Source organism: Canis lupus, chromosome X (genome assembly GCF_011100685.1).
Source record: "Canis lupus familiaris isolate Mischka breed German Shepherd chromosome X, alternate assembly UU_Cfam_GSD_1.0, whole genome shotgun sequence".
Classification (NCBI taxonomy): Eukaryota; Metazoa; Chordata; class Mammalia; order Carnivora; family Canidae; genus Canis; species Canis lupus.
In genome coordinates, this window is record NC_049260.1 from 25,761,750 (window position 1) to 25,789,665 (window position 27,916).

Below are 27,916 nucleotides of genomic sequence, written 5' to 3' on the forward strand. Positions count from 1 at the left end.
GGCGTGATCCTGGAGACCCGGGATCGAATCCCACATCGGGCTCCTGGTGCATGGAGCCTGCTTCTCCCTCTGCCTGTGTCTCTGCCTCTCTCTCTCTCTCTCTGTGACTATCATAAATAAATAAAAATTTAAAAAAAAAATAAATAAACAAAACAATGTGTTCCAGAAGCTATAGGAGATGTCTTTGTGAACAAGAAGCAACAGAATAACTGATAGAGGTCCTTTGGTATAGATGAATTAGAAGAACACCAGAGTCTTCAAGGATAAAGTTTTACGTCTGTCCTTTTGCCTGTGTCATAGGTCTTCATTTATACAGTAAGACATATGTATGGAGTCTACGTTTTTTGGAGATGGACCGGACTGAGCCCAATGAAACCTCAAACCTTATCCCTCTCATGGCCAAGAGCTGATACATACAAGATGACTGGCTTTGGCTTAAGATAGTATTTTTCCCCCAGGAAACCTAATTTCTCTATTTAAGAGACTTAATGACCCCATTAGAGGGTCAACACACAAGTCCTACACATAGAGGGCTCTTAGAAATATCACACACTTCAACAGATATTAGCCTTCAATGAAAGATGTTCTTTCCACAAAAAGTAGACACGCTTATTGCTGAAGAATCAGATAGAACTTTATGAAACTGCCAGATTTGTAAGTTCAAGAATCAGGATGATTATTACAGCAGGCATCTTGCATCTGTCCAGGGTTCCCACTCTTCCCCTTTCTGCAGCCTGCTGTGACACGGGAGGCTGCCCCAGATGAACTGCATCAGGGGACTCTTCTAGTTTGGCCTGCAGATTGGCCACTAGAGGGTAGAGGCGAGAGACAGGAGGGAGAGAGGAAGGGAGGGCGGAGGCCTTAGTTGCCCAGCTCCCTCTCTGGCTGGCTCCCTAATCTCCATCCCAGGCTAGAGCTGCCATCACCCACCGCACCCCACAGCCTTGTCCCATCCTCTGTCCCAGGGGCCGTTTCCTCCCCTCACACCCTGAGGCGTAGGGGCGGAAAGAGCACTCAGCAGTTACTAGTCCTGGGGATACTCTGAATCCTTTGTGGTTCTCCTATACTCTGACTATCCGTTTGTAAACCTATTTATGAAACTATCCTCAAATGACCCAGGTTGACAGCACCATCTTGACACTAACTGTTCTCAGTGCCTGGCAAATTTATTATATACGAGGAAAAGGGACATTCCATAGGAAGAGGAAACTTTTATACTTGGGTTTTCTTCATTAGTAACTACTATAAAAAAAATAATAGCTAATGTTTACTCGGAGCTTATTCTATGCCAGAAACTGCTCTGAAAAGTAGGCACGTGTTAACTCATATAACCTTATAATTAAGCCTGTGAAGATGTTACGCTCATTATCCTTACAGGCGCAGAAAGGTTGAGTGACTTTTGCCCATGTGATATTGTGATTTATAAGAAATATGTATTTGTAGGGATGCCTGGGTGGCTCAGCGGTTGAGCGTCTGCCTTCGGCTCAAGGCGTGATCCTGGAGACCCCGGGATCGAGTCCCACGTCGGGCTCCCTGCATGGAGCCTGCTTCTCCCTCTGCCTGTGTCTCTGCCTCTCTCTCTCTCTCCCTCTCAATGTGTCTTTCATGAATAAATAAATAAAATCTTTATTTAAAAAAAGAAATAGGGGATCCCTGGGTGGCGCAGCGGTTTGGCGCCTGCCTTTGGCCCAGGGCGCGATCCTGGAGACCTGGGATCGAATCCCACATCGGGCTCCCGGTGCATGGACCCTGCTTCTCCCTCTGCCTCTCTCTCTCTCTCTCTGTGACTATCATAAATTAAAAAAAAAAAAAGAGTGAGAGTTCTGGAATCCTACTCTAAAAAAAAAAAAAGAAATATTAATTTGTTTGGTCTTCATCCCCGTTTCTAGCTCAGAGCTCCTAAAGCCCTTGGAATTTCCTAAGTGGTCAGAGCAATAGGAAGCGTCTTTGGTTATTCATAACAAACCCCTTTCAATCACACCTGATTCTATGTTAATGAGATGACTTTTAGAAAGCACCTACGGATGGGGGCTGGTTGCCAGGGCAACCAACCACTTGGTTGGAGGATTGGAACTTTCAGTTACAACCCCCCTGAGACCTGAGGAAGGGAGGGGCATTAGAGGTTGAATCCACAGCCGGTGACCAATGATTTAATCAACCACACCTATGTAATGAAACCTCCATAAACACCCAAAGAGACCAGGTTTAGAGAATTTCCAGGCTGGTAAACATCGGAGATGTGGAGAGAGCGGTGCACCTGGAGAGGGCATGACAGATCCGTACCCTTTCCCCATGCTTTGCCCTATGCATCTCTTCTACCTGGCTGTTCCTGAGTTATACTCTTTTATAACACACTGGTCATCTAGTAAGTAAAATGTTTCTCTGAGTTCTGTGAGCCGCTCTAGCAAACGCATCAAAACTAATGAAGGAGTTGTTAGAACTTCCAATACATAGCCAGTCAGTCAGAAGCACAGTTGAAAACCTGAATTTGGGATGGGCAGCTGAAGTTGGGGGTGGAGGGAATCTTGTAGGGCTCAGCCCTTAACCTGTGGGATCTGACACTATCTCCATGTAGATTGTGTCAGAATTGAGTTGAACTGTAGAACACCCAACTGGTGTTAGAGAACTGCTTGGTGTGTGGAAAAAACATTTTGGAATTAGCACCAGAATTATACTCAATATCACACAACTAACAAGTGGCAGGGTTGGGATGTTGAAGCAAAGTAGTCTGACTGCTGAGCCCAAGCTGGTAACACAGAGCAATACTGCTTCTATATACAAGAACGCTACAAGTGTAATTCATGGGGAAAATTTATGTAATCCAAATGTAAAATTACACTGATCAAAACTTCTAGCATGTATGAAGTTGCTAAGTATCAAAATTAGACACGTTGGCTTTAAATTGTAGCACAAAAATTTCTAGAAGATAAAATGTTATACAAGGTAAAGCCCTAGGAGAAATGGTGCTTTCAAAAAGGTAGATTGGGGAGGAAATTAGTGATTTTTGAGCACCTACTCTATACCTAAATGTTTACATACAAACATTCATACTTACAGGGGCACCTGAGTGGCACAGTCAGTTGAGCATCTGACTCTTGATTTCAGCTCAGGTCCTGATCTCAAGGTCATGGGATCAAGCCTGCCTCAGGCTCCCCACTCAGCAGGGAGTCTACTTGGGATTTTCTCTCCTTCTCCTTCTGCCCTTTCCCACTTCCCCCCACTCACGCATCTGCACTCTCTCTAAAACCAAACAAACAACTAAACACATACATACTTATATACATTTCATAAAATAGAATCCTTGTAGCAAAACTGTATGACAGCTACCACTGTCCTTATTTTATAGATGAGGAAACTGAAGCTCGGGTTGAGGTCACACCACCAGTGGACACTGACCTCCCTGGTTAAAATATGGTGCCCACCTCAGTGTCAGGGGTGCTGGTATTACCACTACAAGACAATTCGGAGATTAGCGACATATCACAAGACCCACATGAAGCCCCATATTCTGAAGCCATCATAACCACAGTCCCATATTAGAGAATGAGATGATGATGATGACAAAGATAACAATGACAGAAAAACAAGCCACCTTTGGCCACATATCCAGTTGGCTCAGTAGAATCTGATAGTGTTCTCAGTTACTCTGAAACGACTCTTCCATTGGAGGTAGAAATCAAGTTGGGCTCCTTCATTTTCACAACAAACTATTAACTTTACTAGCACAGCTGGTGTCTTCACTGAGCAATTTTACAAACACTCCTTACCAAGTTCAGTTGAAACTGATAACCATCATTCCTCCCTTAAGTATAGTTCAGACAACTGATAATTGAAAAACCACAGACTAAGGAACATTAGTGATATGTTATATTTCTTTTTTTTTCTCTTGGTAGGTGAAGCCCACCCAGTTTTCCTATTGGTACAGATCCTAGATCCCTCAGGCACTGGACTAGAGTGGAAGAACAATCAAATATCTTCCCATCTTCGGTGTAGGTTGCTCTGTCTAATGAACCAAAGCATGGGTAAGAGATTTTTTTCTTTATCTAGCTAATAAGCCATAGCATTGTGAGAAATCCCTCCCAGATTTTGTTAGTAACGTCTTTTTTCCCTTTATTCTAAGCTTTTTTGGTTATTGTTATGTGTGAATATTCATGAGAATATTTTTGTGAGACATTAGGAGGATCTACCATCAGAGATACCTCTTTATATTCCTTTACCTACAATGTGTCACATTATGACACCTAAATTTTGTCAGCCTTTTGTTTCTTTTCTCCTATAATTTGGAACAATTTGCCCATTTCTAGAGACTTCTAGATTGTCTAGGGCTATCTTATGTGGGTACTGCAATCTCAACCAATTATAGACCTGAAAATTTTTATTTTTATTTTTTTTATTCATGAGAAACACACAAAGAGAGGCAGAGACATAAGCAGAGGGAGAAGCAGGCTCCCTCTGGGGAACCTGATGCGGAACTCAATCCCAGGACCCCAGGATCATGCCCTGAGCCAAAGGCAGACAATCACTGAGCCACCCAGGTGCCTCTGAAAATTTTTATTTTTATTTACATCCTTTTAGCTCCCCTAAACTCTGTTCCAATAAGTTAGCACTTGATGACCTTGTAATGTATGAACTCAGTTCTCTGACTAGCTACGTAGTTTGTTGGGCCCAACACAAAATGCAACTAAGGAATTTCTTGTTCAAAAAATTTATCAGTTTCAAGATGGCAACAGCAGAGCATTAAACCAAGCCCTTCTGAACACGGGGCCCCTGCCTTATGCTGCTGCATGGGCCCCATGCCTCAAGGCCTGAGATAGAGTGCCTTAAAATGTTTAAATGTTGCATTCTTTATTGGATTATTTTTAAGCAAGAGCATATATGAGAAATGGCTCAAAGGAAGCTTCTTGCCATATGTAAGGCATGAATTTACAGATTCACTTCCTTTTATTAAAAAAAAAAAAAAAATAGAGGGCAGCCCCGGTGGCTCAGCGGTTTAGCACCACCTTCAGCCCAGGACGTGATCCTGGAGTCCTGGGATAGAGTCCCACATCAGGCTCCCTGCATGGAGCCTGCTTCTCCCTCTGCCTGTCTCTCTCTCTCTCTGTGTGTGTGTGTGTGTGTGTCTCTCATGAATAAATAAATAAAATCTTTAAAAAATAAAAATTAAAAATAGAAAGAAATCTTAAAACTATTTTTTCTGGTATTTAAGGTTAGTAAAAAAAATGTCTCCAAACAAATGCATATGCTTTCTTCCATTATCCATTCCTCCATTTCTCAATACTGATTGATTAGCCTCTCTCTTCAAGCACTGCTCCGGCCCCTGGGATAGATCAGTGAACAGATCGGTGAACACGGCAAATCCCTGCCTTCCTGGAGTTTACAGTCAATGGGTGGAGTTAGGATCGATTTTCTAGCCTTGTCAGGGAAACTTGCAGCTCTCCTGAAGGCTGACAATGTTTCCAGCCTTTTCCTCCACCAGACAGCCCACTTTACATGCAATATTAAAGAAACAAATATTTAAAATTTTATTTCAGTGCACAGTAGGAGCAAAATGAAGGAACCACATTCTAACATACCACCCTCTGCACTTCACAGAGCTTTTTTTAAATGCAAGAGCAAATTTCTGTATAATTTATGTTGACCCCTTTAGACATGAATGAAAAACCTGTTTCCACGTAACTCATTAATAGATATATAATTGGTATTTCATGGCAAGTTTTACGCTTATCTCAATCACCTTCTGTCACGACCAGGCATCAGTGTTATGTCTACTCTCTGATAGAAAGGGGGCTAAGAAGCAAAACAAAAGAATCTAAACAAAGCTTTTTCATTAAATGTGATCACTAACTGGCAAAAGTAGGAAATAGATTCCCAGCTGGCACTCTGAGATTTCAAACTCCCACATCCAAACAAACACACCTGAAATGCCCTGAGCTGGCTGCTGAACAGAATCGTATTTATTGACAACACAGCAGTACATCGTGATTAGGAACTTGGAGCTTTGAATCAGACATTCTGTCATTCTGAGTCTGAATTAGAATCCCTAAATTACCCCCCAAAATCGGCCCAGAGGGAGGAAGAGGCAAGAGCGTGGAGGATTTTTAGGGTAGTGAAGCTACTCTGTATGATATAATGGTAGATACGTGTCATTATACATCTGTTCAAAATCCTAGGTCGTACAACACCAAAAGGGAACCCTAATGCAGACAGTGGACTTCAAGTGTTAGTGATGTGTCACTGTAGCTTCATTGCTTGTAACAAATGTGCTGCTCTGCCGGGGGATGGTGATGAGTGGGAGGCTGTGCCTATGGGGAGACAAGGGGTATATGTGGACACTTTTGAGCTCAGTACTGCTGTGAACCTAAAACTGCGCCCCGAAAAAAATACACTCTCTTAAAAAAGAAAAACCAGGCACACATAGCCCTCCCAATCCATTATGTCCTCCGCCAAAACACCACTCTCATCCTTACTTGGCCTTGCAATAAAATACGGTTCAGTTCGAGGCACACTTTGAAACTTAAAGTATCTCCTAATGGCTTGAAATATCTCAAAAGATTAAAAAATATCCTGAGTCAGAACAGAATGATAGGGAAGCAAATGGCTGGTGAGGGTTCTCTCTTTCAGACATTGTAAAAGTACAAAGTATTGAGATAGCTCCTTAAATCACCACATTCACCGTAAAATCCTGAGGAATGGAGATAAGTAGCAGTTGAGAGAGCTTTCCCCAACAGCTTCACTGGGTCACTCTGTCTTAGCGCAGGTCGCCATAACAAAATACCACAGACTGGGACATCTTAAACAGCACACATTTCTTTTTCTCAGTCCTCGAGGTCTGAGATCGAGGTGTTGGCAAGGTAGGTTCTCTGATTTCTTCTCTGGACTCCTAGCAGCATGCGTGCTCACGTGACGTCTTGTCTGCGCATGTGTGGAGAGGACCAGGGCTCCCGTGTCTCTTCTTCTAAGGGCACTAATCCGCTCATGAGCCCTACTCTTAAACTAAACACATTTTCCCCTCAAAGTCCCAAGCTCTAAGTACCATCATACTGGGGAGGGGGAGCAAATTTCAATATATGGATTTGGGGTTGTGAGGGGAACATGGGGACACGATTCAGCCTATAGCACCATTGTTCCAAGTGTGGTCTCTTGGCCCTACACATAGAAGATGAAGAAGGAGACTTTGTTTGGAAAGCACTTAATATATTCTGGCACTGGGTTAAGGTTTTCAATATACTATTTCATTTAATAGAGCAAACCGAATTGGGAGGCTCAGAGAGATGAGATCACTTTCTCCAGGTCACAAAACTAGTAAACTTTGCAGATTCCAACCCTGTCCCATAGGACCCCGGTGCTCTAGTCTTCCTGCTGGCCCATGGGGCCTTTCTTAAATTTCAGTACTTGCCTAGAGCTTATGTAAGAGTGATCAGGCCCACAGGAAACAGGCTCATACCTCCAAGGTCACAGGAAACCAATTTGAATCAGGAAGTCAGTGCTTTTATTTCATAGAGGGAGCTATAGTCAGTCGAAGAGCGTAAATTTGTGTTTGCTCTTGAATCCGTGAATGAGGTGAAGAAATTGATTTGTTTAATTGCTTAGTTAACGTGAAGTCAGACAAAAGGATTTGCATGGTCTGCAGGGGTATTTCAATACTGGCTGTTGTTTTGCATTCTTCTTCTTGACCACATGATTTTTCATGTCCCTTCACATCAGTATCATCTAGCTTAGGACGTAAGGACTATGTCAATCTAAATTACTGTGTACAGCTGAGTATATAGCAGCAAAGTGAAAAGACGAATTAAAAAAAGAATCCCAGTAACTGCTCTTTATCCGGCAGCATCGCTAGGTCCACCTTCAAATACTTGGCTGCGAAGCCAGGAGAATCTACAAGTGTTCTTCCTTGGGTTTGGAACCCAGCAGGTCCAGCCTCCAAGATTCTTACCCCTCTCCCATGTTGACCTAATACCCAGCACTACATTGCAGCTCCTTTCCCCAGCCCACTCTGCCCAAACAGCCCCCATTTAGTGCTACAGGGGTTGATGATATTTTGCTGTAAAGGACCAGATAGTAAACATTTTCAACTTTGCAGGCTATGTGATCATGAAAGCAGCTCCAGACAGTATATAAACAGATGAATGTGGCTATGTTTCGGTAAGATTGCATTCATTTTAAAAAGGCGGCAGCCCACATTTGGTCTGCTAGCAGTAGTTTGCTCACTCCTGCACGAGTAAATAACATAGTCTTTGCTTGAAATTTCCATGATGGAGAAGAGTGTTCATTAATATGACACGCTTCACCAAAGAACTCACTTAAACCCCCAATGAAATTCTTAATTGTTTTGGCCTCCAGTAGCGCCCCCACCAACCCCACCCCACCCCCGTCTCTTTTCTCTTTCCCTTCCTACCACAAAGACCCTAGTATTCTTCAAAGCATGTCAGTTCTTCCTTAAAACTTGCAAGGCCCATTAAACGGTTGACAATACCCATTGTCCTTTAAAAGCAGGTTGAGCAAGTCCTATTGTTAGTAGATTGTGTCTCTTGAAAGTCTCACTCTCTACCCCAAGATCACATTAAACATGCAACATCCAATAATTGCCTGAAAAGACTTCTGTATCATTAATCATCAGGGAATCACAGATTTAAAACTCAATCATATACCACTGCACACACTAGAATAGCTGAGATAAAAAAGCTTGACAACACCAAATGTTAGTGAGGACATTGCTTATTTTTTTAATAATAAATTTATTTTTTATTGGTGTTCAATTTGCCACATACAGAATAACACCCAGTGCTCATCCTGTCAAGTGCCCCCCTCAGTGCCTGTCACCCAGTCACCCCCACCCCCTGCACTCCTCCCCTTCCACCACCCCTAGTTCATTTCCCAGAGTTAGGAGTCTTTATGTTCTGTCTCCCTTTCTGATATTTCCTACCCATTTCTTCTCCCTTCCCCTCTATTCCCTTTCACTATTATTTCTATTCCCCAAATGAATGAGAACATATAATGTTTGTCCTTCTCCGATTGACTTACTTCACTCAGCATAATACCTTCCAGTTCCATCCACGTTGAAGCAAATGGTGGGTATTTGGAGGACATTGCTCATGGGAATGTGAAATTTTACAGCCACTTTGAAAAACTGTCTGGCAGTCTTTTGATAAACATACATCTACCCTATGACCCAACCATTGTACTCTTTATATTTGTCCAAGAGAAATGAAACCATATATCCACATAAAGACCCATATACACATGTGCATAGCAGCTTCATTCCCAATAGCCCAAATCTGGAAACAGGCCAGATGTTTCTCAACAGAAAAATGAAGAAACTGTGGTATATTCACATCTTAAGATACTAGTCAGCAATTTAAAAAAAGCAACGAATTACTGCTATGGACTTAATGTGTCACTCCCCAAAAGTTATCTGTTGAAGCCTTAATTCTCAATGCGATGGTACTCGGTAGTGAGGCCTTTGGCAAGTAGTTGGGTCATGACAGGGGAGCACTTGTAAATGGAATTAGTGTACTCAGAAGAAGAAACCTGAGAGAGATGTTCTTTCTTGGCCAAAGAAGAATACAGCAAGAAGGCAACCAACCTGCAGAGTGGGAGGAGGGCTCTCACCAGACACTGAATCCACTGGCACTTTGATTTTGAACTTCCAGCCTCTAGATCTATGAAAGATAAATATTTGTTGTTTAAGCCCCCCCGATCTGTAGGGGTTTTTCTGTTTTGTTTTGTTTTGTTATAGCAGCCCAAGCTAAGACAACTACCCATACACATAACAACATGAATGGTTGTCAAAAATATTATGTGAAGTGCAAGAAGCTAGATGCAAAAAAGAGTCAAGAGCATATGGCTCCTTTCTGTAAAATTCTAAATAGATGAAATTAATATATGAAAATACAAATGAGATTAGTAGTTGCTTCTTAGGTGGAATATGAGGATTGAGTAAGAGAAAACATGAAGGATCTTTCGGGAGTGATGGAAATATTGTGGGTCATGATATGCATGTGTTAAACTTATTAAACAGTATATTTCAGAGCTGAAAGTTTCATTGTGTATACATTTTACCTCAGTACACAAATATTAAAAATATCATATTTACCTGACATTTTTTAAGTCCCAAGATGACCTTTGGAGTTCCAACCATCACATCTGCAATCCGAGTAGTGAAAAGGAAAATGAATGGAAGGGTAAAAGGATAAAGGACACCTGCTGGCTCTCCATCATCCATACAAAAACTAAAATTCTCATCAACAAGTTGAACAACCCTAAGTGCAAGAGAAGTGGAAAAACAGACACATGCTATTTGGACAAGCACCTTTCAGACAGAATAAAATCTGTTTGTAGTAACAAGAACCAGGGAAGAATGGATACTGGCTATCCATTGGTAGATTCAACCACACCATAAAAAAGTGTGTGTACACACACACGCGCGCACACACACGTCTTACACAATTTCAGGGGATTCATGGGCCTTCACTGAATCCCATTCTATTTGAATTCTTTAGTAAAAAAAAAACCACTGGTCTAGGGAGTTTGAGGAACTAGATTTTTTTTTTAAGATTTACTTGTTTATTTTATTTTTTGTTTATTTTTTTTTTTGCTTGTTTATTTTAGAGAGAGAAAGAGCAAACTAGGGAGGGACAGAGGGAGAAGGAGAGAGAGAATCTCAAGTGGATTCCACACTGGGCGCAGAGCCTGACATGGGACTCAATCCCACAATCCTGAGATCATGAGCTGAGCTGAAACCAAGAGTCAGACACTTAATCGACCGAGCCAACCAGGTCGCCCAAGCAACTACTTATGATTAAGCACAGTTAATGAAAGTGTGTGAATGGCAGGTTCACACAGCAGTGAAGATTCAAGAGATACAAGATGGCTTAAAATATGCCTTGCTCAGCCACCTGGGATGAATTTTGTTGCCTGGGTCTCCCAAAGACTAGTTCACTATATAGCCTGTTCTGAATCGAACGTTATTTAATTATGCTGCCTTCTGAACTATACAACATGCGAATATAGGATGATAGGCCACTTCATTTATGTGTACATTTCACTTACACACTTGATTTGATGACATTAGTTTGCAGGTGTCTCTACTTCAATTAATTGCATATTGGTGAAATCCATAATTCAAACTTGGTACAAAACTGAAGTATTCAAATAATAGTCTCTTCAATATAATTATTCCACATAAGTTGAAGTGCTGACAAATGTTGTCCTTTTTTTAAAATAATACCTTCAAGTATGTTCAAGATTAGATAACATAGAAAATGTCAAAATTAAAATAATGAGATGAAAACTTTGTATCTTTATCTAATTTTTCCTCCATGGATAACACAAACTGTTCTTCCATATGAAACTGGGTTACAGTCACCCAGTGCCCTGCATGGTTTTTTCAGCCAGATTGGAAGAACAAAAGAAAGTTTCTCTAAAAAGCCCACACAAATACACAGTATTTTTGCTGACCAGTAAAAAGTTGATCTGTAAAAACACGCTGACTTCCATTTATTGTAATAGTGAAGAATGAAAATGATTCAATTTAACGGAGGGAATACACAACTTATTCTACACAGTGTATTTGCAGATTGACTTAAGTGATTTATTTTTCTTATAAATCAATCTATTGCCTGAGTAGATAATGAAAAATGGATGCCTATGGCCCTTCCCTAAACCCAAAATGTGGAAAATGTCATTTTATCACGGAGTCATTAATAGCCACAGCACCACACTACTAAATGAACACTTCCTGTCCTATCATAACACATATAGTTCTACTTGCTGTGCACCTGGTCAGCAACCTATGAAGGCTACTTCAATGACAGAGAGGATTTTACACATTTTATTTAATTAAGGATCAAGACGGAGAGGTGATCTTAAACTATCTGGATGCATCCAACAAAGTCAAAAGAGTCCTTTGAGAGAAAATATGATGTGAAGAGTCAGCCAGAGAGAGATGAAGATGCTCTGCTGCTGGTTTTGAAGACGGAACAAGAATCCATGGACCAGAAAAGGCAAGTGAGTTCTGACAGGCTCCAGAAGCTAAAAGAGGCAAGGAATGGATTCTTCCCTAGACCCTCCAGAGGGAAACAGGCCTGTTGAATCTCTGACACCAGCTCAATGAAACTGATTTTGGGCTTTGGGCCTTTAGAACTGTAAGAGAATCAATGTCTATTATTTTAAACCACTACACTCTGTGATAATTTGTTATAGTAGCAATAGGATACTGATACATTTTCCAACTTCAAAACTGCTCAGGAAGGAATATTATTACATACACACAATGAAGAAAATGAGATGTGAAGAAAGGAAAGAAAATAAGCAAGTGTACAACACTAGGTAATGGCAGAAAAGTGTGGCCTCTGGCCATGACTTGAAGCCCACAGACCATTTTTCTTTATCATGCTGGCTCATATGAACCATCAGAACACATTTCCCTATGTCTTATCCCCCCAATTTTTTCCTCTGTTGTAAGAGAAGCAAACCATAGTATTTCATGTTACATGGATTTCAAAGGGCAAGTATTTCTTCTAAACAATGAGGTGGTTGAATCAAATATTTGCAGGCCCTAGTCTGTTTCCATAAGAGGGCTTTTATAGTCCAAATTAAACTCCTTTGCCCCTGTAGGTGTGGGAAATACAAAGAAGCTATCAAGAATTGATTCTGCATGAATACTTCATGGAAAGGAACTATAAACCCAAGAGTGGCCACCATTTATGAAATCATTGCCCAATTGTGAAGGAGTCCAGCCTCTGCCTGAAGGTTTAATAATTCTGCCAAGCTTCTTTGTAGTGGATATGTGATATGCTCATCCAGTCTTCCCAAGAGTTCTTCTTTTGCTGGCTAAATTGAAATTCAAAAGGAATTTTCCAGAAACACCTCATTTGGGGTTGTACAGTTGACCCCTTGAACAGCATGGGTTCCAGCTGCATGGGCCCAGTTATACATGGATTTTTTGTAAATAAATACATGGGAAGAATTTTTAGAGATTGGTGATAATTGGAAAAAACTAGCAGATCAAACCACATGGTCTAGAAATACAGAGAGAAAAAGAAAAAGGTCCATCAAGAATGCAGAAAATATATGCAGATACTGGTCTATTTATCATTTATCACATAAAATATATGAAAATCTATTATAAAAAGTTAAAATTTATCAAAAAGTATGCACACGCTTAGAGACCATGCAGTGTTGTTTACAGTCAAGAGAAATGTAAATACACCTAAAGAGGCAGTATTAAATCATAACTGCATAAAATTAACTATAGTACATGATGTACTATGGTAGTAATTTCGTAGCCACCTCCTGTTGCTATTGCGGTGAGCTCAAGTGTTGCAAGTATCTGCTTAAAACAGTGTGATGCTAATCATCTCTGTGTGAGCAGTTTGTCTCTGCAGTAAATTGCATATCGTAGTAAAAAGTGATCTCTCACAGTTCTCACATATTTTTCATCGCGTTTTGTGCAATACCATAAACCTTGAATAACACCAGGGGACCCTTACAAAGTGCCACTAGTGATGCTGCAAGTGCTCCCAAGAAGCAGAGGAAAGTCATGACAGTACAAGAAAAGGTTGAATCGCTTGCTATGTACCACAGATAGGGGTTTGCAGGTGTGGTTGCCTCACCAATTCAAGGTAAATGAACCCAGCATTAAGGACCATTGTAAAAAAGAGAAAAGGAAATTCATGAAGCCATCACTGCAGGTATGCCAGCAGGCACGAAAACCTTCCACTTTTTGCAAAATACCTCTTTACCTTGTATTGAAAATGTAGCTTCTTTGTGGGTAGAGGACTGCTATAAGAAAAGCTTATCTATAGACTCTAACATGATTTGAGAAAAAGTGAAGTCATTATATGACCACTCAAAGCAAAAGGAAGGTGAAGGATCTAAAGCTGGAGAATTTGGTACCAGCAATGGATGGTTTGATAATTTTAGAAAGTGGCCTGGTTTAAAAAATGTCAGGATAACAGGAAAAGTAGCTCTGTCAACCAAGAGGCAGCAGACATTCTCAGATGCCATCAAGAAAATCATTGAAGGGATGGTGCCTGGGTGGCTCAGTTGGTTAAGAGTCTGACTCTTGGGGATCTCTGGGTGGCTCAGCGGTTTAGCGCCTGCCTTTGGCCCAGGGCATGATCCTGGAGACCTGGGACCGAGTCCCACGTCGGGCTCCCTGCATGGAGCCTGCTTCTCCCTCTACCTGTGTCTCTGTCTGTGTGTGTGTGTGTGTGTGTGTGTGTGTGTCTCATAAATAAATAAATAAATAAATAAATAAATAAATAAATAAATCTTTTTTTTTAAAGGGTTTGACTCTTGCTTTTGGCGCAGGTTATAATCTCAGGGTCATGAGTTTGAGCCCTGAGATGGGCTTCATGCTGGGCGTGGTGCCTGCTTAAGACTCTCTCCCTTTCCCTCTGCCTGTCCCCACCCCTTGCTCATGTGCCCTCGCTCTCTCTCTCTTAAAAAAGAAAAGAAAGAAAATCATTGAGAAGAAAGCGTATCTGCCTGAACAGGTTTTTAATGCAGACAAAAGTTCTCTATTCTGGGAAAAAACCACAAAGGACATTTATTAGTAAGAATGGGAAGTAAGCACCAGAATTTAAGGCAGAAAGGGATAGGCTAACTACTGTTTTGTGCAAATGCAGTCAGGTTTATGGTCAAGACTGCCTTTATCTATAAAGTTGCTAACTCTATAACCTTGAAGGGAAGAGATGAACACCAGCTGCCAGTCTTTGGGTTGTACAAGAAGGCCTGGACAACAAGAACACTTTTTCTGGATTGGTTCCATCAGTGCTTATCCCTGAAGTCAGGATGTACCCTGCCAGTAAGGTACTGCCTTTTAAAGTTCTTTTGTTGGACAATGTCCCTCGCCACCCAGAACACCATGAGTTCAACACTGAAGGCATCAAAATGGTGTACTTGCCCCCAGACACAACGTCTCTGATTCAGCACCTAGATCAGGGGGCTATAAAGACCTTTAGGGCCCATTACACATGGCACTCTATAGAAAGAATTGTCAATGCTATGGAAGAGAACCCCAACAGAGAGACCATCATGAAAAGTGGCTCAGTGGTTGAGCATCTGCCTTTGGCTCAGGGCATGATCCCGCGGTCCCAGGACCCAATCCTGCTTTGGGCTCCCTGCAGGGAGCCTGCTTCTCCCTCTGCCTATGTCTCTACCTCTGTGTGTGTGTGTGTCTCTCATGAATAAATAAATTTAAAATCTTAAAAAAAAAGAAAAGTCTGGAAGGATTACACCATTGAAGATGCCATTATTGTTACCAAAAAAGCCATAACAGCCATCAGCCCAAAACAATAAATTGCCGCTGAAGAAAACTGTGTCCAGATGTCTTGCATAACTTCCCAGAATTTAAATAGAGCCAATCAGAGAAATCATGAAAGAAATTGTGGCTATGGAAAAAAAGGTTGCCAGAAATTCAAGAGCTAACAGACACCACACCAGAGGAATTAATGGAAGGCAACTTGATGGAGATGAGTGCTTCCCAACCATTGCCGGACAATGAAGAAGACAACCAAGAAATCGCAGTGCCAAAAAACAAATTGACATTAAACAGTCTAGTAGAAGGGCTTTGATTATTCACACTGCTTTTGACTTCTTTTACAACATGACCCTTCTATGATATGGCACTGCATCCAAAGCACACAGTGGAAGGATTGGTATCATATAGAAACATTTTGAGAAATGAAACAGCAAAAAATTCAGACAGAAATTGCTATGTATTTCTATAAAATTACACTGAGTGTGCCTGCCCCTCCTGCCTCTCGTTTCACCTCAACTTCTGCCTCTGCCACCCCTGCGAGAGCAAGACCAACCCCTCCTCTTCCTCCTCCTCCTCAGCCCAGTCAACATGAAGAGATGAGGATGAAGACCTTTATGATGGTCCACTTCCACTTAATATAGCAGATAATCATCACACCATCTAGTTAATAGACTGAATCCATTGTGTAGGCGCGTTGTCTTCATATGGAAATCTAACAACCGCACAGCAAGGAATGTATGGGATATTTTGTGTCTTCGCCATCATCATTGCCTAAGTGTAGAACATTGTGTGCAAGTTATGTATGGAAGTGGTAGCCTACTCTTCCATAGGCATAAGGTAAGCGATATTTAATATAAAATTCATAATGTGTAGTTTTCTTACTGTTTTCTAACTTTGCTTTCAAAGAACCATATTAACATACAGTATGTGTCTCATGATTGGAGAAACATTTCAGCCTATCATCACAGGTGAGTGATTTTTTTAAAAAAAGTAATATTTCCAATATTGTATTATGAATATGACTGTAATATTGCATGCCATAAAAATTTTATGACAATTCATTCATTAGTGTGTAGGCTAGGCTACCGTGAAGCAATTGTATCAATTACACCAGGCTACCATAAAGCAATCCTGTTGCTGCTTCTGTATTATCAGTGCATGAATTGTTATACCTGTAAATAAATATGAATTTCTTTTTCATATTATCTTTTCATTTTTAATGCCTTACATTAGTAATACATATAATATCCATACTGATTTTTATCGTAGCAGACAGTATTGGTGTAGGTACTCACAGATGACTCATCTTGTAAACAGATAACATAAATTTATGATATTGATAAATACAATACAGTGCTTATTTTCTCTTTATGATTTTCTTGATAGTGTTTTCTTTTCTCCAGCTTACTTTTTTTAAAGATTTTATTTATTTATTCATGAGAGACACAGAGAGAAAGCAGAGACATAGGCAGAGGGAGAAGCGGGGTCCCCATGGGGAGCCCAATGCAGGACTCGATCCTGGGACCCGAGGATCATGCCCTGAGCCGAAGGCAGACGCTCAACCGCTGAGCCACCCAGGCGTCCCTCTTTTTTCTAGCTTACTTTTATTTTAAGAATACAGTAAATAATACATATAATAAACAAGATAAGTGTTAATCGACTGTTTATGTTATCAGCAAGGCTTCCGGTCATGAGTAAGCTACTAGTAATTAAGTTTTGGGAGAGTCAAAAGTTATATGTGGATTTTTGACCACACAGAGTTGGCACCCCTGACCCACGTATTGCTCAAGGATCACGTATATTTGTAATATTTGAGAAGTGATGAATTAATAGATGGTTTCATAAATCTTAAAAGCATAGAGTGGAGCAAATAAAGAAAAATACTTAAGTTAACCATGATAATTGTATCTACCCAATGTGTACGATGACGGGGTGGTTATTTCAAAGTCTCTGGAAGGTTCTGGATTTGGTGAAAGATGACCAGATAATTTGCAATTTAATCTTTCTTCAAGTGAAATTTTTTCCCTTAAACCAAAATTTCTTTTTTAGGTGTTGAGATATAATAGACGTATAATGTTATACTAGTTTCAGATGAACAACATTTGTATACACTGTGAAATAACTACCATAATGAGTCTAGCTTCCCCATGTCACAATAAAAAGTTACATAATATGCAATACAATATTGTTGACTATAGCCACCATGCTGTACATTACCTTCCCTTGACTTAATTATTTTAGACTGGAAGTTTGTAACTCCTGACTCCCTTCTCCTATCTCACCCACCTCCAAACCCCTCCACTCTCTCCATCACCAGTCTGTTCTCTGCATCTATGAATTTTGTTTTCCTTGTTCATTTGTTTGTTTTTTAGATTTCACATAAAAGTGAAATCATATGGTATTTATCTTTGTTTGACTTATTTCATTTAATATAATGCCCTCATGGTCCCTTCATGTCATTACAAATGGAAAGATTTCATTCTTTTTTTATGGCAGAGTATTATTCCAGAGTATGTGTGTGTGCATGTGTATACCACATTTTTTATGTATTCATTTATTAATGGACCCTTAGGTTGCTTCCGTGTTTTAGGCTACAGTGAATAATGCTGCAGTGAACATAGGGGTGCATATATCTTTTTGAATTTGTATTTTTGTCGTCTTTGAGCAAATACCCAGAAGTGGAATTGCTGGATCATATGGTAGTTTATTGTTAGGTTTTTTGAGAAACCTCCACACACTTTTCCACAGTGTCTGTGCCAATTTAAATCCCCACTAACAGTGCACAAAAGGTTGCTTTTTCTCCACATCCTTACCAACACTTGTTATTTCTTGTCTTTTTGATAATAGCCTTTCTGATGGGAGTGAGGCGATATCTCATTGTGGTTTTCATTTGGTTTTGTGTGTGTGTGTGTGTGTGTGTGTGTGTGTGGTTTTCATTTGTATTTCCCTGATGATGAATGATGTTCAGCATATTTTCAAGTGTCTATTGGCCATCTGTATGTCTGCTTTGGAAAAATGTCTATTCAGTTCCTGTGCCCATTTTTAATTTGTTTTTTAATATTGAGTTGTATGAGGGTTTTTTAAATATATTTTGAATATTAACTTTTTGAATATATGATTTGCAAATATCTCCTCCCATTATATATGTTGCCTTTCTCTTTTGTTGGTGGTTTCATTTGCCATGTAGTAGCTTTTTAATATAGTCCCATTTGTTTAATTTTGCTTTTGTTGCCATTGCTTTGGTTTCAAATCTAAAGAATTGTCACCAAGACTGATGTCACAGAGCCTATCGTCTTTATTTTCTAGTAGGAATTTTATGGTTTCAGAACTTACATTCAAGCCTTTAATCTATTTTGAGTTAATTTTTATGTATAGTGTAAGATAGTGGTCCAGTTTCATTCTTTCACATGTGGCTCTCCAGTATTCTCAGCACCATTTACATATTTCCTTATTGTATATTCTTGCCTCCTTTATTGTAAATTAATTGAGCAGGTATACATGAGTTTATTTCTGGAGTCTCTATTCTGTTCCATTGGCCTATGTATCTATTTTTATGCCAATACCACATTGTTGCGGTAACTAAAGCTATGTACAATGGTTTGAAATCAAGGAGCATGATGCCTCCAATTTTGTTCTTCTTTCTCAAGATTACGTTGCCTATTTGAGACCTTTTGTGTTTCCATACACGTTAGGATTGTTTGTACTATTTCTGTGAAAAATGCCATTGGAATTTTGATAGGGATTGCATTGAATCTATAGATTGCTTTGGGTAGTATGGACATCTTAACCATAGTAATCTTCCAGCCTTTGGCACAAATATATTTCCACTTATTTCTGTCTTTGTCATTTACTCTTATCAGTGTCTTACAGTTTTCAGTATATAGGTATTTTACCTCAGTTAAATTTATTTCTAGGTATTGTATTGCTTTGATGCAATTGTAAGTGAGATTGTTTTCTTAATTTCTCTGATAGTTCATTGTTAGTGTATAAAATGCAACAGATTGCATTATATTGATTTTGTATCTTGCAACTTTGCTGAATTTGTTTAGTTTCACAGTTTTGGGTGGAGTCTTTAGGGTTTTCTACATATAAGATCATGTTGACTATGCATAGTAAGAGTTTTACTTCTTTCCATTTTAGATGACTTTTATTTTATTTTATTTTATTTTTGCCTAATTGCACTGACTAGGACTTCCAATACTATGTTGAATAAAAGTGGAAAGATTAGGCATTCTTGTCTTATTTCTGATCTTAGAAAAAACCTTTCAGCCTTTCATTGTTGAGTATAATGTTAGCTGGGGGCTTACCATATATGGCCTTAATTATGTTGAGATATATTATTTAAATACCTGCTTTGTTGAGAGTTTTATCATAAGTAGATGTTGAATTTTATCAAATGTTCTTTCTGTTTCTATTGAGATGATCATATAATTTTTATCCTTCATTCTGTTGATGTGGTATATCACGTCGATTGATGTCACATGTTGAACCACCCTTGCGTCCCTGAAATGAATCCCACTTAATCGTGGCATATGATCTTTTTAATGTATTATTGAATTCAGCATGCTGATATTTTTTAGGATTTTTCATAATGTTTATCAGGGATATTATTAGTCTGTAGTTTTCCTACATTCTTGGAATGTCCTTGTCTGATTTTGGTATCGTGGTAATGCTGACCTCATAAAATGAGTTTAGAAGCATTTCCTCCTCTTCCTTTTTTTTTTTTTTTTTTTTTTTTTTTTGAAAACGTGAAAAGAACAGTTGAGTGGGGAGAGTCCCCAGGAGGGCTGAGTCCCTGGCTAAGGAGCTATGGACCCCAGAAAGATGGAGCACTTCTCTTCCAGCGTGATTTTGATCGTGGCCATTTCCAAAGCCATTCAACTGGACTTAGTTGCTGGGTTGGGCACTGTGAATTTGCACATCTCCCTCAGGGAGACATGGCTTTAGGAAATGACAGCATTCCGTCCCAGGAGGAGCCTGCTGTTCGTCATTGGTCTTTCCAGTTTGTGCCATCCAAAGGAATCCAGGACACTAAGCTAACAAAACCTGCTGCCTGAGTGGGAAAACCTAGACGCCTTGGTTGTCCTGTGCCTGCTCCCCTTCCTTCTACAGCTGGAACTGTGAGCATGATGGGAACAAAGAGAAGTATGAGTCTGTGCTCCATGATACCTGGCTGCCCAAGAAATGTTGCATATGTAAATGCTGGCACAGCCAGCCTCATGGCTTTCCTCAGACATTTCTACCAGGGTATGGTAAGTGGATAGGCCCCTCTCTTGCCCTTTCAGATGGTTGTGTGATAGTTGAGCACTTCCTGGTTTCCAGAACTTAAGAATTAACACTGTCTTCAGACAACACTTTTTTGCTCGCTGGCATCTGCCTTGCTATATAAAGTTACTATTAATGAACACTTGCACGCAATATTGGTCATGCAAATTTCGTGACCTGTAAAGGCTGTCATACCCATGTCATAACTGAGAGATGATCGTTTGTTAGTTGCCCTGAAATACTAGATAGATATCCATAATGGTCCCTAACATTTCCTTAAAGTACCAACTACTTCCTTCTCTCTGCCCTCTCCGAAAAACTGCTTTTAAAAAAAGTCAACCTAAAAAAAAAAAAAAGAAAAGAAAAAAAAGTCAGCCTGGGATACCTGGGCTGCTCAGTGTTTGAGCGTCTGCCTTTGGCTCAGGGCATGATCCTGGGGTCCTGGGATCGAGTCTTGCATCAGGGTCCCCACAGGAAGCCTACTTCTCCCTCTGCCCATGTCTCTGCCTCTCTGTGTGTCTCTTATGAATAAATAAATAAAATATTTAAAAATAATAAAATTTAAAAAGTCATCCTTCTCTACACTGTGATCAAGTTCTATGTTTCTTGATACATGTATTTCTACCAAGGGTTTTTCTTATTTTCCTTTAACTATTGAATTCTGTCTTCAGATAATTAAAGAGTATTCCTAATGTGGAAGTGAGTTTAAAGCTTTGAGTAGAGTTGATCAAAATCAATTAAGACCTCATGTTTAAAAGGAAAGAAAAGAAGCCCCCTGAAGGGAGCAGATGAGAGGTGAGGGACAGAATGCTGAGTTACTGGAAGTGTGTGTGTGTGTGTGTGTGTGTGTGTGTATGCGTGTGTGTGTCTACCAAGGATACTAGATAGAAAAAAGGAAGCAAAAAAGAGAGATTAGAAAAAATAAAATGGATAACTTGGTTGATGATTAGATGAGCCTGAGAAGCAGGTTAAAAAGCTAAGCTGAAAGGCAAGTTTCTATCATCTATAGAAAGCTTTAGAAGACAAGAACACCCCCTTTTTTCACAGTGCATTGTAAAAAGAATGAAGTCTCCTTGGAAAAAATTCTTTCCCCAAAAAGAGAGCTTAATAAGGGCACCTGGGTGGCTCGGTCAATCAAGTATCTGCCTTTGGCTCAGGTCATGATCCCAGTTTCCTGGGATCGAGCCCCACGTTGGGCTTCCTGCTCAGAGGGGCGTCTGCTTCTCCCTCTCTCTCTACCTGCTGCTCCCCCTGCTGGTTCTCTCTCTCTCTCTCTCTCTCTCTCTTTGTGTGTGTGTGTGTCAAGTAAATAAATAAAATCTTTTAAAAAGAGAAAGAGCTTAATAAATTATGTTTTCTCCATACTTTGCAAATATTTTAACTGCTGTAAAAGAGAAAATGTTCACAATATATTTAATCTTAAAGCAGGTGATAAAACTATGTATGGTAAAACCCATTTTAGAGTACATTGTGAAAAAACAAAACACATTGTATATATGAGTGTGTCCAGTAAAAATGGGAAATATATTGGAAAAAGAGTTTGAGAAGAACAGATAGTAAATCCTTAAATATTTAGTAGAAATCACCATTGGAGCTGTCTGGTCCTGGACTTTTGTTTGTTGGTAGGTATCTGATTACTGATTCAATCTCTTTGCTGATGATTAGAGTATTTAGATGTTCTATTTCATCATCATTCAGTCTCAGAAGATTGCATGTTTCTAGGAATTTACCATTTCTTTTCTTTTTAAAGTTTTTTTATTTCTTAGAGAGAGAGAGAGAGAGAGCGCCTGCACAAGCATGAGGGTCAGAAGGAGAAGGAGAGAGAATCTCAAGCAGACTCCACACTCAGAGTGGAGCCCAACTCAGGGCTCGAGCCCAGGATCCCGAGATCATGACCTGAGCCAAAACCAGGAGTTGGCCGCTCAACGACTTTGCCACCCAGATGCCCCAGGAATTTACCATTTCTTCAGCAGGCCCACAGAACTGTTCCAACTGGGATGCACCTGTTCCCCAGGGTTAGCAGGACAGGGCTGCAGGGGAACACAGGGGCAGGACAAGCAGCACTAGCAAGGTACAGGGAGAGTACAAGAATGGTATCCACCATCACTTCCGTCCCTGGAGTGAGTTCCAGTAGACCCCTGCACCTCAGGCAGATGCTTTAGGATTAGCCAATGGATATCCTTCACTTCCTAGGCACTTTCAACCTGCACAACCTGTCCTTGTGCGGGGTCCCAGGGCCAGTGAGTTTGTGTGCCAGCCCTTTAAAGGCAGAGCTGCAGTTTCTTACAGCTTTTTTGGATCTCCTAGACATAAGCCCCTCTGGTTTTCAAAGCCAGATATTTGGCAGAGGGGGTTGGAGCTTGTGTCTCCAGTGCAGGTCCCAAGGGTTGGGATGCCCTTGGGACATGGGTTGGGAAACCCGATATGGGGCTCAGGGAAGCACTCCGTATTTGTAAGATTCCCCCGCTGCCCTGTGGTGGGGTCTTTGGCAATACCTAGTCTCTGCCTTTACTCCTTGTCTCAATGTGGCTTTTTAATTCTTTGCTATGGAGGAGCTGTTTAGCTAGTTTTCAGGTCTTTCCCAGGAAGAATTGTTGTATATATAGCTGTAGATTGGATGTGTTCATGGGAAGAAGTGAGTTTCAGGGCCCTCCTATGCCACAAGCTTCAACCACCATTCTGCAAGGGAAATTTATAATGTCCCCCATCGGAATGATTTTGACAATAAGTCATTGAAACATCAGCAGAGGAAGATAGTTTCGAAGGGTTGCAGAAAAGCCTACCCTGGTAAAATAGTGACATCTTGTGGTCAGAGTTTGCAACAAACTCCCAAAAGTCAAAAATTAAGATGAAAAAGCCAAGAAGGGGAAAAACAACCAAAAGCACACATACAAAAGGCTTTATTAAATCTTTGTTTTGGATGATAAAATGAATTTTTCTCATTTTGGCTTTTGGCTGTGAGAAAAAAATTCTTTTTCCCTTATAATTATATTTCCCATACCAATAAGGACAAAGGAGTTTAATTGAGAAAATAAAACCCTGCCTATAGAAATAAATAGGACACTGCAAATATTTCCTTGTATACATGCATCATTTAAAACAAAAATATTTACATTTGAAATTCATGTAACATGAGAGATTTTTGACTTGTTTTTGTAAACTTTAAATTAAAAGAGAGGAAACCTATCTTCCCCTTTAGTGCCTTAGTGGCTGCTCTTGGCAATTTTGCCCATGTTCCTTGGGCTGACCCCAGCACCAGCTGCTCATGGGGGGACAGTTCCACAGTCCAGGCCTTCTCTCTGCCTGAGGTCAATCTCTGGCTGCAGAAATGAATCCTGCCTGGGCAGCACAGGCCGGAAGTACCTGACGGTTTTAACACCCTTGTGAGCTACCTTCAATCAGGAGGGAGGCCACAATGGAATAAATACCTCATTTCGTAGATCAACAGTGAGACAATTCTGAGTTGTGTACTACATGGTCTCTCGGGGGCCCCAGCAAGACTGACCTCCAGTTTGTCACAATGGTAGCTTGCTCATTAATGTGCCTTTTCAGGCCCCGGGGTGGCAGTCAGTTAAGTGAAAAATTCTTGGTTTTGACTCAGATCATGATCTAGGGGTTGTGGGATTGAGCCCTGCCTCAGGCTCTGCGCTCCGCGTGGAGTCTTCTTGAGATTCCTTCCCTCTTCCTCTGCCCCTCCCACTTGTTCTCTCTCTCTCTCCTCTCTCTCTCTTCTCTCTCTCTCTCTCTCTCTCTCTCTGTCTCTCTCCAATAAATAAATAAATCTTTAATACACCTTTTATTTTCTTTTTTCCTACGTCCTTCACCATGTTCCCTGGTGTCATCAACTCATAAACCACAGACGCCCCAACCACTGTCTCGGGGATATCTTTTGGAAGAATCCAAACAGGTGTAGTGATCTACCCATGCTGCACACATCTAGTCTAGTGTGTCTTGGTTTACTGCAACCATAAAGCCTTTCACAGCTTCTTGCAGATGTGCTGCAGTTCCCCTATGGGCTTCATCTTTGTGGAAATGGTAGTTCAATGTAGGGAAATTGCCTTACTAAGGAAAGAGGGCACCTCCACTCCATGGATTTTGTATCCAGCCCTAAATCCCTGCAAGAGAACTTGAACCGGGTGCAAAAAGTTGGTTGAACCAATTGATTTTCTAATTGGTTAGGAAATATGTTAAGATTCCATACATGAAGACCCAAAAATTAGAAATATATTTTACAAGACATGTTTATCCATGAGGAGTTGTCTTTTTTCCTTTCTAACAGTCAATGCGGTCGACTATTTTTCTACACTTTCAAGTGCATGCAAGGGGCAGAGACACCAGTATCTCAATATTTTACACAAAACAGATGCTGATATACCAGAAGTGGGGGCAGTAGGGCTAGTCGGCACTGTGACCATCAATCACATGCAAATTTCAACCGCTGGCCACAATTTTGCATCGGAGCCAATTTATTCCAACCTGATGGGAATGAGGGGCAAAAAAAAAAGAAGCTGTTTTATATTGGCATGTTGAAAATTACAATATAAATCTCAAATGTATTCACCTGAACTCTTGGTCACAAACAAGCCAAATGTGCTAACTACAGCATGTGACTAATAGCACTTTATACATCAAGTGATGTTGGTGAAGTCATGTTTTTATTTTCCTTTAATAGAAAAGTATTTTCAGGTCAATTATTCATCTCCTCAGGTAGTAAATTTATGAAGTTTAAGAGTCATTGAACTAAAGGAAAAAGGATTTATCTGCCCCAGGTTTCAAATGCCTTTCTTTAAACCACCATATATTCTAATCTCTAATCCCTACCTTGGAATCTACTCACGTCTCCCACTTCGTTGCATTTCTGAGTCCCAAAGTATCTTTACATCTGGAAGCATAATATTATTAATAGTGAGGCTTTCTGCCTTCTATTTTACATATACTATTTTAGTTAGTACCTATAAGACTGTGGTATAATGATAACTATATACATTTTACAGATGAGAATGCTGAATCTTTAGGGAGTTTGTCCAAATTCTGATCTGACAGAAAATCAAGCTCTTACTTATAATATCAGCCAACTATATCCGTATAATAAACAATCACAAAATCTCAGTGGTATACGACTCTAAACATTTCTTTTTCACGTATCTGCCTATTAGGCGAAGTGGCTCAAACTGATCTTGGTTGGGCTTAATTAGATGGTTCCAGGCTTCAGGCTGGATCCAGCTCTGCTCCACATACCTACCCGCACCCCAACCTCTCCCAAGGTAGTGACAGCTGAATAAGTTTAACCAGGGATCCCTGGGTGCAGGGCATGTGTGCTTAAATAGCAATTGTTGACCAAATTTTGGAAAGTAAAATTCTTTTATCCTCATATGAGTTTATTTTAAAACCGAATGTAGTAAAATACAATAGTGGTGCTATATTATTATCCTATTAGTAGTCAAATGATATTAATTCCCTTATTAATAGTCAACTGTTATTAGTTCCCATAAAGGGGAGCAGGAAAGAGACAAACTGACTTATTCTCTGGGTCTCCCTCTCAGTACACCCCGGCGACCTCTGAAGTTCTTCCGCAGATTCTCGAAGTACTGCGGAACACAGTTTGAAAACCTGTAACGTGAACTCTCATGTTAGGAATGTGTGATGGATCCTCTCGTCTTTCAAATCGCACTCAATCTCCCACAGCCTCTGTGAAAGCATAAAGCTCTCTAGGTCCTAGTGCCTCTGTGATGTGATCCGAGATGCATGTGAAATTTTTTTGCCTTTAGTCTGCCACAGTGTCTGCATACCTGCAGTTGGAGGGACTGCTCCTTTGGTCTAGGGCATTTTCTTGTTCAGGAGGCCTTTTAAATGTATAAAATCTCTTTAGAGAAACAACCCATCAGTCCATGAATACCTTAGCTTGAATAGGGATTTTCCGATGGCCTGTAGACAGTCACAGGTAGGTGGGGTAAAAAATCTGAGTCCTAGATGTTCAAGGGGCATGGTGAAAAGGGGTCAGGAGAAGCTCTGGGGGGGGGGGGAGGTGAACAGAAAAAAAAGGAAAATGTAAGTGGAAAGGTGAGGTGAATTCAAAACCGGGCAGAGTCTTGTCTGAGAAACACTTTTGCACTGAGTGGTGCACGTAGCATATAGAGATCATCTTCTCTGAACACAGAGCCTTTAAGAAGTTCATTTCCCTCTTCTTCTGTAGGGAAAACCAAGGAGGTAGGTTTCCTTTAGATTCCACACATACTGTGGGATTGGGTATAATTCGGACGGATCCAGAGCTCAAAACATCTGTTTCAAACCATCTTTTTGGAATGAATTGCCCAAGGAATAACAGCCTCAAAATTATTTATTTCCTATTTTTATAGGTGCTGGGAAGAAGAAATGGGGCAAAATGGGCATAGTTGGGGGTTACCTGACAGCTGTGTTACATCTTCTAAAGTCTATCATATGGTAAGTGATCAACTGTGCCTCATCAAGAGCACAGAGATATAGAATTTATTGATTACTGTAGGATGACTTATTATCTGGACTTGAAGTATATTACCAAGTAGCAGATAGTTGCTGAAAAGGTACAAAATCGTAAGACATAAAAAGAATTCAGTGTTTCCTGTCAGATTCTTTAGGACTTCACTGAGAGCTTCCAGTGTACTTGTTCAATTCAATTCTGCAAAAAAGTATTGCCCATTTCATGCCAGACACTGTGCTGGAAAAGCAGAGATAAATAGGGCATCCTGTCTGTCCTCCACATGCTCAAAGTCTGAGGGAGGAGGACAGAGTTATCAATGACTATATTGCTGGGTAGTCAGTGCTACATTCGAGGTATAGAGAGCCGTATAGGAAGAAGCAAGGGACCAAGTGATCTAGCCAGAGGCTTCAGGGAGATGGAAGAAGGTAGGTCGGGGAGATTCTATAGCTCAGGTGAGCCCTAAAAAGCCACTGGAGACATAGGGCTAGGTAAAGGCATGATTAGATCAGCTTTCTCAAAAAAAGCACTCTGGTGGGGGGAAAAGCAGTCAAACTAGTTAAGAGGTTCTTGCAATCAATCACTCAAGAGCTATTAAAAGAGACCAAATAAAATGTGGAGTCCTGGGACAGAGGAGGGACTTCTTCTAGGTGACCTCAGGAGGTAGAAATAATGAAAGCTTGGTACTCAAACAAGAGGTAATATAAAAGGCAACTACTTTACCACATGTATGAAAAAACTAAAATCTTCCAATTCCTGTCATGCATTGTGGTAGTCGTCATTATGGTAACTGTTTCCTCTAACTAAGAAAGAAACCAAGAACTCCTTTCTTAGGACTAGTCAGGCAGCTGCTAGGGTCAAGACATGAGTTCCCTGTCATAGGGAGACTCACATTCTCAGTTGAAGCATAACTACTGTAGTATTTTCCATGT

At 40.4% G+C, this 27,916-nt stretch overlaps 1 long non-coding RNA gene across 1 annotated transcript; it reads left to right on the plus strand.

Moving 5' to 3' along the window:
- The first annotated feature begins 2,075 nt into the window (after positions 1–2,075).
- On the plus strand, positions 2,076–27,312 carry LOC119868426. Its single transcript, XR_005386230.1, has 3 exons — positions 2,076–2,365; positions 3,894–4,022; positions 26,887–27,312. It is a non-coding gene; the product is annotated as an uncharacterized LOC119868426 (long non-coding RNA).
- Positions 27,313–27,916: the final 604 nt, after the last annotated feature.